The 13,132-nt window shown below is 40.5% G+C and overlaps 1 protein-coding gene across 5 annotated transcripts in view; it reads left to right on the top strand.

The window, feature by feature from the left end:
• AFF2 (AF4/FMR2 family member 2) overlaps positions 1–13,132 on the top strand; it is a 626,935-nt gene that overhangs the window by 299,610 nt on the left and 314,193 nt on the right. For all 5 annotated transcript variants that reach the window (XM_039912362.1, XM_039912363.1, XM_029067285.2 and 2 more), the window contains one exon: positions 6,871–6,991. The gene's annotated coding sequence lies outside the window, so the exon portion shown is untranslated. The remainder of the gene's footprint in view (positions 1–6,870; positions 6,992–13,132) is intronic.

The following is a 13,132-nucleotide window of genomic DNA, read 5'->3' as shown; positions in this document are numbered from 1 at the left end:
TTAGAGTTGATAGACAGGATCCCTACTCACAAGGAGTTTTCAGTCTAATAGAGTGTAAACTCACCCACTACCAGGGAGCAGGAGTTTCTCTGTGTCCTCTGATAGCAGCAAAGAATTGGGCTGAATTAAGGCAGAGATTTTAACATGTGAGCAGCTTCTTCTACCACATCATAATTCTTTGCTGCTTTCAGATAGAGTGAAAAAGTTGGCTTCCATTTTATTTCATGTGTGGGTGAGGAGGGGGAGGAGTAGAGGCAGCAGCCTAATGAGTTCTCCGTGCTGTTTTGGGGTAAAAGTGGATAAATTGGGTCTAGTTCCTGTTCAGGGAGGAGCAGCATCTGAATGAGGGTTTTCCTGTGCTGCTTTCAAGTGAAGCAGGGAGGTTTCTGGGAGGATGTTGAGGGAGGGGTGAGAGGCCTGAGAGAGGGATGTGAATTCCCAGCGGTGACTGGACAGAATGTTGGTGTTGAGGGGGGGCTTTCAGACCCTGAGCTAGATTAGCAATTAGTGTGTAGTTTAGCTCCGGATTTTAGTCTTCGTGATCGTTCGGAACTGGGGGTGCGCCTTTGAGAAACATAAGACTGTATAACTTCAGCTTATGTGGAGATATTGTTTGACACTTAAAATCAGTTGGATTTCCACATTTCTCTTAGGATGCTTGATATTCGTGTATTCAATTTGCAAGTATAGTTGCAACATTATCAAGAGCCAGGAAGTTTCATTAAAACTCTTTATGTTTGTAAAAAAGATCCACCACCCAGTCAGCTTGTATAAATTTGGGAATTATCGGCGTGATTATATTATCTATGAGTTCAACTCTCCTCCTAAGTAAGCCTGCTCCAGAGATAATAAAGAAGATGAAACACTAGAAGATGAAACCCACAAAGTAATTAGGCGTATTCAGATAACCGTGCACTTTCAGCTAGCTATCTCAGTCAGGGAAATAAGCACTGACCACATACCCATGGTCTAAAATAAATGTGAATGAGTCTAATTAAAATCAGGCAGTGGGCCAAATGAACACCAGGCACTGTATGGCTAGTCTTTTCCTTTTCAGAAAATCGTATTTTCACAGGAATGTGTGTGCTTAAGGGAAAAGCTGCAGTGAATTTTCAACATGTGTGGCTTTCACAAATGACTTGAAGAGTAGGGTAAGGTGGTGGGATGGATGCCCATCCATTAAATGTTGATGGGCCTAATTCAAATTTCCGAGTCAGGTTAATATGCTGTAATTTTCTGCAGGATGTTAATTGTAGAAAGCGGTTTTTTTAACAGCTATATTCTATGAGTTCCATGCCCAGAGTCTTTAGATCCAAGGATCCTCACCTTTGTATATAGTGGTGCAGATAAAAAGCACCTCTCAGCAGAGCCCCAGTGGCCTCCATGGCCGGCCTGCCTCCCCCAAAGCCTCCCCAACTATCACTGCCCGGCCTTCTCCTGCCTTAGGGAGGAGTAACATGGAAAAGGTGGGCTGGAGCTGCTGGTTTCCTAAGAGACAACAGGAGTACGGGGTGGCACCAGGCGGATCAGCTCCTTCTTGTCCCCAGCCCCACGTGACATGGGGCACCACCCCTGCCGTGCCCACTGCCTTGCGATGCCCTCCTGGCACGTTTCCTTACTCTCCAATCAAGCTAGAGCCAAGCTCCAGCTTACTGCCAGCCCCGGTTCCCTATATGAAAACAGATGAGCTTGGTGTACTGCAATTAGCAGTAGGATGGCTCTCTTAGCACAGATGCATTGAGGTCACCGTACCAGAGAGAGAGAGAGAGAAACTGCACCAGAGTACCAAATGCAACAGACCGAGGTCACCATACCAGAGAGAGAGAGAAAAAAACTGCACCAGAGTACCAAATGCAACAGACCAAATGCAATAGAGAAGCAGCATGGGTGTAGTGAATGGAGCACGGACTTGGGAGTCAACGGTTATGGGTTCTAATTCCGGCTCCACTACTTGTCTGCTGTGTGACTTTGGGGAAGTCACTTTGCTTCTCTGTGCCTCAGTTTACCTCATCTGTAAAATGGGGATTGAGACTGCGAGCCCCATGTGGGACAAAGTGACTGTGTCCAACCCGATTGGTTGTATCCACCCCAGCGCTTAGTACAGTGCCTGGCACATAAGTGCTTAGCAAATACCATAATGATCATTATTATCATTATTATTATTAAGAGATCATTGCAAGGGACACTTTGTGGCATGTACATGATGGAAAAGAGACTGGTTGGATGTCAACTTTATCATCCATAACCAATTGTACTTATTGAGCATCTACTGCTTGCGGAGCACAGAACTATGTATTTGGGACAGTTAAAATATGTACATGATTCCTGCCCTCAAAGAGCTTATTGATTTTTTAGTCTTAACACACTTATGTTATCTCTCTATCAGTCTTGTCCTCAAGAGTGTCTCTTTTAACCTCAAGGAAAGTTTATCCAGAGTTTAAAATCAAAATGGGCTGACATTTTTTGGAATTTTGACCCTTTAGTTCTCATTACTGTGGGGCCAATGGCCATTTGCAGGTGGTAAAATGTGAGGGAAATAGGAGTGAGGGTTTCAGTGCTTTTCACCCTGATGTTAGAGACCAGAATGAAAGTAAAATTCAAAATGCAACTTTAATTTGGGAATTAATTCATGGTACAAAGAGTTTTTGGAGCATCGTGATCAGTCTGAATGTGCGCAAATTATTTAGAAGGCCGCAATTCGTGCGAGGCTCAGCCGATGTCATAAACTATATGAGCGAACAGTGAATAGTTTGTAAACAGCAGCAGAACCCCAAGGAGTGAGTTACTGCTTTTTTGTTTTTCTCTTGGGTGAATTAAATATGTATTTTTATGACTTTGTGAAGACGTTTAGCTAAAATAGAGCTATTTTAATGCTGCTTAGGTTTTAAAAAGACCTTGAATTATTTACCTTGATGTACACAGTTAATATTGCAAAATATTATATTAATTAACAGTAACATTTTTTAAGAAAGCACATCATTTGAAATTATCATTTTTTTTAATGTTACTTAAGTACCATAGTAGGCTATCATTAAGCAGATTAAACCTAGCTGAAATTCATAAAATATACAAGCCAAACAAAAGTTTCTTTTATGGTTTGTCGTATGAAATATAGTAACATTACCTTAGTTTGGAACATTTTGTTAAAAAAACCTAGTAGTTTTAGGTATTTGTCCAAATTAAGGTACTAATGTGTTTGCCCCAGCAGTGATTTTCTGAAAAAAATTCAATTCTTCCTATTAGTTGACCTGTTACAGTGTAATTGGAGAAATGTAAATTCCTTCCTGTACTGCATTTGCTGGAACCATGAGGTGCAAAAGCTGAGCTTCCCCTAGTCAGTTGAGGTTGCCACCACTGTGAACTAATGAAGGCACAATAATTGAACCTTCTGCATCTCAGTATAGTTAAATGTTTATGTGCTTTATTTCCGCCACTAATGCATATGTGATTTCTAATAATCGAGACTGGGAGTTACCCATGTACAGGATCAGATGAAGGTAAGAAAATTATCTGAGCAGGAACTAGTGGGATCCAGATTCTATTTAGTATCTGGAGGGTCTGGGTTTAATAGTTCAGTTACTTGGAAATTAAACTACAGTTCAGTTCTCTCTGCTAATTGAGTCCAGGAATGAGCATGGATAATTGAAACCTTCAGATAATCCAAACTCTCATTTTAAGCAGATAGTTTTGACCTTCTAACCCCTGCCAACTTTCACTGGAGTACCAAGTATTAAACTGACTTATTCGAGTTTTTTAACACATCTCTCTGATCCTGTTAGAGGTGCCATGCATGAATGCCATGCCCAAGAGTAGGAAGGAAGAAGAGAATGGGGGTGACTCTAACAAGGGGGAATGAGCCCCTGAATACTTGACACCTGGCTTTGGTTTTTGCAATTTTGATTTTTCTCTTTGGTTCTTTTTTTTTAAGACAGTCATCTTTGGTCAGGAAAGGGTGTAAAAAATGCCCACAGAAAAATGCTGCTGATTATAATAAGTTCCTGTACTGAAAGTGACAAAACTAACTGGGTTTACCTGTGATGATTTAGTTTGCAGGTGGTTTGCCTGCTATTAGGAGTGCTTCATCTCATCCTAGTCAAATTCTGGGATAAACATAAATTGTGCAAACCAATAATATGATTATTAATTCCATATTTCTGATGTGAATATTTCTTTGTGGCGCTGTCGGGTTTTTTCCTTTTGAATCAAACCTGCAAGTGTAAGGATACATTAAATCATCAGGGGACGACAGGCATATGCTTTCCTGTGGCCTCTGCAGAGCTTACAGGTTCAAACACAACCCGCCTGAATCATAAGAACTTTAATTGAGTAGATAAAGAGGTCCTCATAATTATAAACTGCAGTAGGTATAACAAGAGGCTAAATACATAGCTGTGGTTTTAATTAGCTGGTGCTTTCAAATTAGTAATTGTGGTTTCAGTCAGAAATCAGTGACTTTAATACACTGTTAAAGCCTCAATCAACTGTGCAGTTTCATTCCTCATTATATCTCGCCATGTGAAGCTTTCAATACAACATCATGCTGAGCTAAAAAGGCAAAAGTTGTAGATATTTGGTTATCTTCCAAGAGCAGTGTGGAGTTCTATGGAGATTAAATTCATTCTCACCAGAGATAGGAGAATTAACTGTTCTTTGTTATATATATATAAAAAATGCAGCAGGCAATTTGGCTTGCCAATGGATAACATCAGCACGCATACCCAATCTGCTATTCAAATTGTCATCTGGAATTTGGTAGCTAATTAACTGATGCAAAATAGAGCCAAACGCCTCATAACAAATCAAACATGGGTTGAAAGCCCAGAAGTGTCCCTTACTGCTTGCTGCATGAAGCGGTTGTCAGTGCAAGTTGAAGCACGCATCCTTCTTTTTCTTTTTCCTTCAGGGTTTTAAATTATATCTTTTGCCTCAGAGGAGTAGGGAGGTAGTTTTGCAAAGCCAAGAGACCAAAGTACTTTCAGTTCTCTTCATGAGAGAATTAAATGTGATCTATCAGCTGTCATCCTGGCCTGTCAGGTGCAGAAAGTGAACTGACATTGAGAAAACTGACATCTTGCTTATCATTTCTCTGAAGCAACAGACTGTTTTTTTTGTTGTTGTTTGAATCGTGGATTTTCTGCCATGGAAGTCAGCTAAATAACAGACGTCTCTCCCCGACTACACTGATTTTTTTTTTTTAACTGGCTCCTCCACCCTTCCAGTCCCAACATCTTATCGCACATCAATAGTAGCAAATACGTAGATTTGAATTATGCTCAACTGAACAAGGGGATTGAGATGCAAGCTAGTATTAACCCAGTCAAGTAGCTTGGAGGTGTTTCTATGGCTAATTGATTCCACTTCTACCTCCTCCATATAGAAATGCTGTAATGTGGATAAATGACATCCGCCTGGGCTTTTGAGCATCCCATTTTAAGTGAAAAGATTAGAACATAATACAAATTGTAGTCAATCAATAGTATTTATTGAGCACCAACTGTGTACATGGCACTGTACTAAGAACTTGGGAGAGTGCAAGAGAATGTAACAAACAATGTAACAAACGCGTTTCCTGCCTACAGTGAGCTTACAGTCTAGAGGGAGAGACTGAGTAGCAGATTTATATTAATGTCAATATAAATGAATTGTGGTTATGTACTTAAGTGCTATAGGGCAGGGAGGGGGCATGAATAAAGGGAGCAGGTCAGGGAGCAAGTCATATCCTGAAAATTTTGGCACCCTAAAAGTTTCCAGAACAATTGTTTGACACTGTATTGGTAATTGATTGGATCTCTACAAATCCATATGAAAATCTTAATTATATGTTCTTCCTGAATCACAGGAATTGCTCATAACCAGAAGAATAGCCAAAATGAAATTATTTAATTGACATCAATTTCTTTCCTAATTGTTTATTACTTTAATTCATACCTCTTTCTTTGTGGATCAGTTTTCCAAAAGACTTCCCTTATGGTTAGAGTCATTCTATTGGGAAAAAAAGAACCAAAAACATACAAAAAATGTTTTGGTAATTAGAAAACTTGTTCTTCAAAAGAATGCTTAAAACCCCTGTGATTTAGAATAGAGCATAGTAACTCTGTGGTCTACTGGCTCTTTGGAAAGAGAATTTCAGAGAAAATGTGAATTCTGGCTTATTTTGGTCTCAGCTGTCCTCTTTTTTTCTGGTTTCTTTTTGTGGTATTTGTTAAGCACTTAGTATGAGGCAGGCACTGTCTTAAGCACTGGAGTAGATAAAAGCTAATCAGTTTTGGACACAGTTCATATCCCACATGGGGCTCACCAGTCTTAATCCCTCTTTTACAGATGAGATAACTGAGGCACAGAGAAGTTAAGTGACTAGCTGAAGATAACACAGCAGACATGGCAGAGCGGAATTAGAACCCAGATCATTCTGACTCCTAGGCCTTTGCTTTATCTTCTAGGCAACACTGCGCCTCTTGTAATTTCATGTCCAGGACATTTGGGTAAACATCTCTATTACCTGTGAATTCAAAAGCTTTGAATCTCCAGCTCGAGGCTGGGAAGAAATTGAAACAGTAATGGAGAAATTTCAATTGAGGGCTAAGTTTAGATAACTATGTAATTGCTTGTAATGATTAAGAACATAGGAGAGAACCCTTATGTAAGAGGTTAAGAGTATAATTCTGATAAGTAAAGGGACTAACTTGCCTTTTATTTTGAAAATCTATAAAATACTATATTCCAGAAAAAAATAAAGGGATTCATCTTTTTTGTGTTGGCAATTTAGGCAGTGTGACTTTCATGTTTTTCTTCTTTTTGACAACAGGTATATTAAATGGGCTTTAAATAGTAATTATTGTCCTTTTGTGGTTTTCTCTCTTTTTTAACCAGTCACTATGAACAGGATCGGAGTGCACTTAAAAGGAAAGAATGGGAGCGAAGGAATCAAGAGGTACAGCAAGATGAAGATCTCTTTGCATCGGGGTTTAATCTTTTTGGGGAACCCTACAAGGTAACCATATATATTTGTGATTCATAGTTCCTACAATGGACATTTTACTACATTTTCTAATTCCCTGATCAACATAGGATCTTCTTTAAAAGCGCTTGAATCAACCATTTTTGAGGAGGATCTATTTTCAACCGTTGAAATACATATGTGTTTGGCAAGTTTAGGTTTCTGAAGACATTTTCTGAGCCCGTTTCCATATCCTTTGGGAAACCTATCATGGGTTTCAAAGAGACTTGTGAGACCTACTCTCCCTAAGGAGTTTTGCTGCTCGAGATTTCCATCGCCAAGGGATGTCCCCCTTGAAGATTTCTGTTGCTTTGATTTTCAGCTAGGCATTCCCTGAAGACTTCATCAGAATGTAAATGTGTATGTCTAGTGCTCCTTCCAATCAGTGCCAAGCATTGAAAGGCCACATCTTTATCTTGGTATCTTAGGTTGTTAGCAGCTGTTGGGAGGTTTGAGTGTTCTTTGAAAATCACTGTTCAGGGAAGAGGAAAGAGCCAGCATCAATTATTCACTGGTAGTTAATAATTATAGGTTAGGAGATTGTCTCTACCAGATGGGGTAGTAATACTGGGATGCTTTCAAATTTCCCCACCAACCAATGAAGAACTTTGTTTTACATCTATAGGGGCAAATAGGGAGGGGTGGCATGTGTGAGCTGCTTACTATGTGCCAAGCGTTGGGTAATTACAGGGTAATCAGTTTCACCCAGTACCTGTCCTCCATGAGACTCACAGTCCAAGTGGGAATAGGAGTGCTGTGCAATGAATTCTCTGCAGCCCAACTCAAAAAAAAAAGAGAGAATTAGTAAAATTGATAAGTGTTAAGGGTAAAAAAAAAAACACCAAAAGTGAATCATTTATTGCAAGCCCAAGTTATTGGCAAACACATACCAACCACGTGGGGCTTGGATGGTGGGTGTAGCATAAAATATGTAGCTTGTGCTTTTAAAAGGAATGTCATTTCTCAGCATGGCACGTCACATAATGGCATTTTTATTTTCAGTTGTTAGGGGAGTGTTTGTGAGCAAGCAGTTGAAAATCTATTATCAACATTGTGAGTATTTTTTAAAAGCCATCTGCCTTGATAGTAAAATGATAGCCCAATCAGGTATACACATATTTACCAGTGATTTATAAGAGAGGAAAGCAAGTTTCATAATTAGTCTCCCTAAACCTGGTGTGGTTATCCAAGGGTTGGGAACGGTTGATGCTGGAGACCTCAGAGTGTCTGGAAAGAGGCAAGGCCCAATTTCATTTTATTTCTCTAAGTTTCCGCTAAGATCTGTGGCTTTCAAGTTGTTTCAGATGAATCCCTGGGGGCCCTGGGAAATAAACCAGGGATTCTGCCAAATCCTGAACATTAAATGTTTTGAGAAACCTTAGTTCTTTCTCAGTTTTTTAAAGGACTAATTATTCCATGCAGGTAGATATAACACTCAATTGCCAACTTGTATTAATATTATTCTGTATAAACAAAATGATCTGGATGTCTGATCATCTACCATGATTTTCAGGTTAACTATGGATGGTTAAAACACTGGATTCAGCTATAAACTATAATAATAATAATGTTGGTATTTGTTAAGCGCTTACTATGTGCAGAGGACTGTTCTAAGCACTGGGGTAGCTACAGGGTAATCAGGTTGTCCCACATGAGGCTCACAGTCTTAATCCCATTTTACAGAGGAGGTAACTGAGGCACAGAAGTTAAGTGACTTGCCCACAGTCACATAACTGACAGGTGGCAGAGCCGGGATTCGAACACATGACCTCTGGCTCCCAAGCCCGTGCTTTTCCCACTGAGCCACAACTCCTTCTCTATAGAGACAAGCTAATCAGGTTGGACATAGTCCTTGTCCCACGTTCAGTTTACGGTCTTAATCCCATTTTACAGATGAGGTAACTGAGGCGTAGAGAAGTACGTGACTTGTCCAAGGTCATACAGCAGATAAGTAGTGAAGCTGAGAATAGAACCCAGTCCTTTTGACTCCCAGATCCATGATCTACTACTGGAGAATCTACTGAGTGCTTAATGTGTATAGAGCACTATATTGAAGCATTTGGGAAAAGTAACACACACCCAAGTTAGTAGAATATGGTCCCTGCTCACAATGAGCCTCAGGAAACCAATGAAAGAGCTGATTAGAATCCAGAGCTCCATATTCAAATATCCATGTTTTATTTTGTTAATGAAATGTACATCCCCTTGATTCTTTTATTTGATAATTGTTTTAATGAGATGTTTCATCCCCTTGATTCTATTTATTGCTATTGTTCTTGTCTATCCGTCTCCCCCGATTAGACTGGTAAGCCCGTCAAAGAGCAGGGACTGTCTCTATCTGTTACCGATTTGTACATTCCAGCGCTTAGTACAGTGCTCTGCACATAGTAAGCGCTCAATAAATACTATTGAATGAATGAATGAATATTCCCAGCCCAGTGTTGAGACCACAGAAGGCTTTGCTTCCATGATTCGATATAGTTCTCAAAGTTACGTAGATCAGAAACAGAAACTTCTAAATGGTTAATCAGCTAAAAACAACGTGGCACTATAGTCACACGGTTCCATTGGTTTGCTGAGCTCATTGCGGCAGGGAACTAATTCTGCTAACTTGGGTGTGTGTTTACTTTCACAAATGCTCAATATAGTGCCTCTATACACAGTAAGCGCTCAGTAATGGATAGATCATGGGTCTGGGAGTCAAAAGGACTGGGTTTCTATTCTCAGCTTCACTACTTATCTGCTGTGTGACCTTGGACAAGTCACGTACTTCTCAATGCCTCAGTTACCTCATCTGTAAAATGGGGATTAAAGACCGTAAACTGAACGTGGACATGACTATGTCCAACCTGATTAGCTTGTCTCTACTCCAACACTTAGTATAGTGCCTGGTACATAGTAAACACTTAACAAATACTATTAAAAAAATTACCAATGATGATGATGAATTTGGATAGGCCATTTAACTTCTGTGAACAATAGTTTCATCATTTATAAAATGGGCATAGTGGTATCTACTTCTTCCTACGTCCCAGAGATGTTGGGAAGATCAAATTAGCTAATTGATGTTTCAATCTCTGGAAAGTAAAGTGCTCACAGAGCATACTCAAGTTTTAAATCAGTGGATGAAACCATCGTGGCCTAAAAGTATGGTCCTGTGCCATTCCATGGCAGAATTGTTGTAGTTGTGTAACACAGGCTCTGTCATAGGTAAGCTTTACATAGGAAAGTCTGGAGCCTTTGATCATATCGGTTAATTCTTTTAAAGGTTTTACTGGAGTCAGCAGGACCCTGGGTTCTATCGGCAGCTCCACCAAATGTCTGCTGTGTGACCCTGGGGACAGTCACTTAACTGCTCTGTGCCTCAGTTTTTCTCAGCTGTAAAATGGGGACTTATACCTGTTCTCCATCCTACTTGGATTGTGACCCTAGATGGACAGGGCTTGATTATCCTCTATCTACCCCTGTGCCTACAGTGCTTGCACAGAAGTGCTTAACAAATACCACTGCTATATTATTATTATTATTAGTGTTGCTTCACATCTAACCTAGGAACCGCTATATTGGCACATTACATGATTGACAGATGGCCTGTCAAGCTATCCCACTACTCCTTCTCCTGTTGCCACCCAGGGAAGCTTTGAGAAAACAACTGTCCTGTCAAATGGAAAATGCCAAAAATCCTTATTGCAAGAAGAGCTGTTTGTTTACACCTGTCTTTATATAGTTCTGAAGACTAACTCAGCTGGAAGAAGCTAAATGACAGTACCAAAGGAAGAAAAAGTGTCCCTTTGAGAAAAATAAAACTCCCAGAGAAAACCAACAAGTGGTGTTCTGAGCTTGTAGTAGATAAGATATTACAAATGAGGAGATAAGAAGGATTAGCATTTAGCAGATCAGAAAATCTGAGCAGATAAGGAATAATTTGCACCCACAGGCAGTACTGTCAGTCATAGAGCCAATCCTGCCAATCAAAAGCCAAGCCCCCAAGACACATCTCATGGAGGAAAAAAAAAATGATCCTTCAAAGGAACTTCAACTAATCCATGGAATTAGGACTAAAAGGAAATAGTAACCGTAGTGGTTTTCCTCCTTTCTTTTTATTAAAAGTGAGACAATTTGGTATCCTTATAAGAAATATGTGCCTTAAGACCTTTGTCTTTTCCTAAGCATTGTTTTGTCCCATCGAATTGGCCAAACTTCTCAGATTTTGCATCAATCCTGGACAGAACTCAAATTTGATTCTCACCTTTCACTGGGAATGACTTTGCCATATAGGGTACAGTAAACTCTTACTTTCCTGACACTGGAGCCTGAAGCTGTTTCAGATACGATAAATAGCAATTTTCTGTTGGTCATACACTTATCCACTCGCTGATTGAAGACACTTTTCCCATCATGCAGCATGGGATACTCCCAGACACATATCTGGTATTCTCCCAGGTTCAAGTGTAAGGGGTAGATGGCAGATTATATGACCTGAATCAGCCACCCAGCTAGAAAATGAGCATTTACTAGCGCGTTTTCTCCTTTGCTCATAAGTTTCTGGAAGATAGAAGGGTGTCACTGCATGCAACAGAAGTGGAGAGAGCTGAGAAATACTAGCTCTCTCCTGCTTAATCCTCAAAAGGTCAAAAGAGCTTCGGGGTAGGGGGGGCTATTAAAACCTTGCAGGAAGCTACTGACCACCTCCAGTTCAATCACCACAGGCAAATGAAAGTCTCCAAATATAGCTTACAAACTCACAAATCATATATTGGGCTGGCTCTAAGTGTAAGGCTGCATGTGCTTCATAATAGCCGAGACCACCATGTTAGCCCATTCCTCGAATGTCCTTTCTTGTCAGAAAATAAAATTGTGCTCCTCCTGCAGTTTATTTTCCTTCTCCTCTGGTTTTTTCCCAACTACCACTGTGTCCACAACCCTAAGGAAAGACAAGCAATCTTGAAAATCCTGCCAATCCTCCCAGAGAGCTATTTTTATTATCATTTCTTAGCTGATACCATTTAGAAAGTTCCTGTTTGCTGACCTACGTAACTTTGAGAAGAACAGCTTTGGGACTGCTAGAGACCATTCAACCATTATGTAGGCACTGCAAAGACTGTTGTGTTCACAACTTAAGTTGAAGCTCTTTTTTTTCTCGTGCAGATGTTATTGGGATAAGCAGATGAGGTTGCTCCTCCTTAACCTTTTCCTCTCCCCACAAAATTCTGTAGGCCACAGAGAAATGACACAGGAAGGGAATTCTAAGAGTCCCTGGAAGCCTACCTCAGCATGATCTAGTGGAAAGAGGTGGGCCCTGGGTATCAGAGGACCTGGATTCTCTCACACATGCCTGCTTTGTGACACTGGGCAAGTAACTTAACTGCCCTATGAATGTTTCCTCATCTCTAAAATGGGGGATTCACTGCCCGTTCTCCTTCCTATTTAGACTTGGAGCCCTGTGCGTCCAAACTTGATTGTCCTGTATCTACCCTCTGGCTTTAGTGCACTGCTTGGCACCTAGTGCTTAAAAATATCACTATTGTTGTTGTTATATCCTTATTAAGCACTGCCAACCAGAAGTAAATCAGTCAATTATCATGTTGAATGTTTACTCTGTGCAGAGCACTGTAGTAAGTGCTTGGGAGAGCACAGTATACAGAATTGAAAGACATGTTCCCTGCCCATACTGAGCTTACAGTCTGGAGGGGGAGACAGATATTAATATGAGTAAATGAATTATGGATGTGTATGTAATTTCTGGTGGGGCTGAGGAGGAGTGGATACAGGGTGCAAATCCAAGTGTAAGGGTGACACAGAAGGGAGTGGAAGAAGAGGAAGTGAAGTCAGGAAAAACCTCCTAGGAGGAGAGGCCTTCAGAAGCTGGGCTGCAGGAATTTCAAAGGATTCCTTTTGCTGACCCAGGTGCCCTTCAGCCTTCCTTCTTGCTGTGGTTGCAGGTGGTGAGACCCTGGAAGAAATGGTGTTGGTCCCTGGATTTCTGTGTACTGTTGTCCATTTGGTTTTTAGGTTGGGAGTGTCCCTTAGAGCCCGTGGAAACCACAGGGATGCCATGGCTGCCTTCTGTTTTTCCTGTATCTAGTCTTGTGCCCAACAAAATATCCAGGCAGGGGACTGGACTGGGGTGTGTTC

The sequence above is a fragment of the Ornithorhynchus anatinus genome, chromosome 6, assembly GCF_004115215.2.
Source record: "Ornithorhynchus anatinus isolate Pmale09 chromosome 6, mOrnAna1.pri.v4, whole genome shotgun sequence".
NCBI classification, from domain to species: domain Eukaryota; kingdom Metazoa; phylum Chordata; class Mammalia; order Monotremata; family Ornithorhynchidae; genus Ornithorhynchus; species Ornithorhynchus anatinus.
Note: the sequence above shows the minus strand (reverse complement) of the source record. Positions and strands in the feature narration are given on the sequence as shown.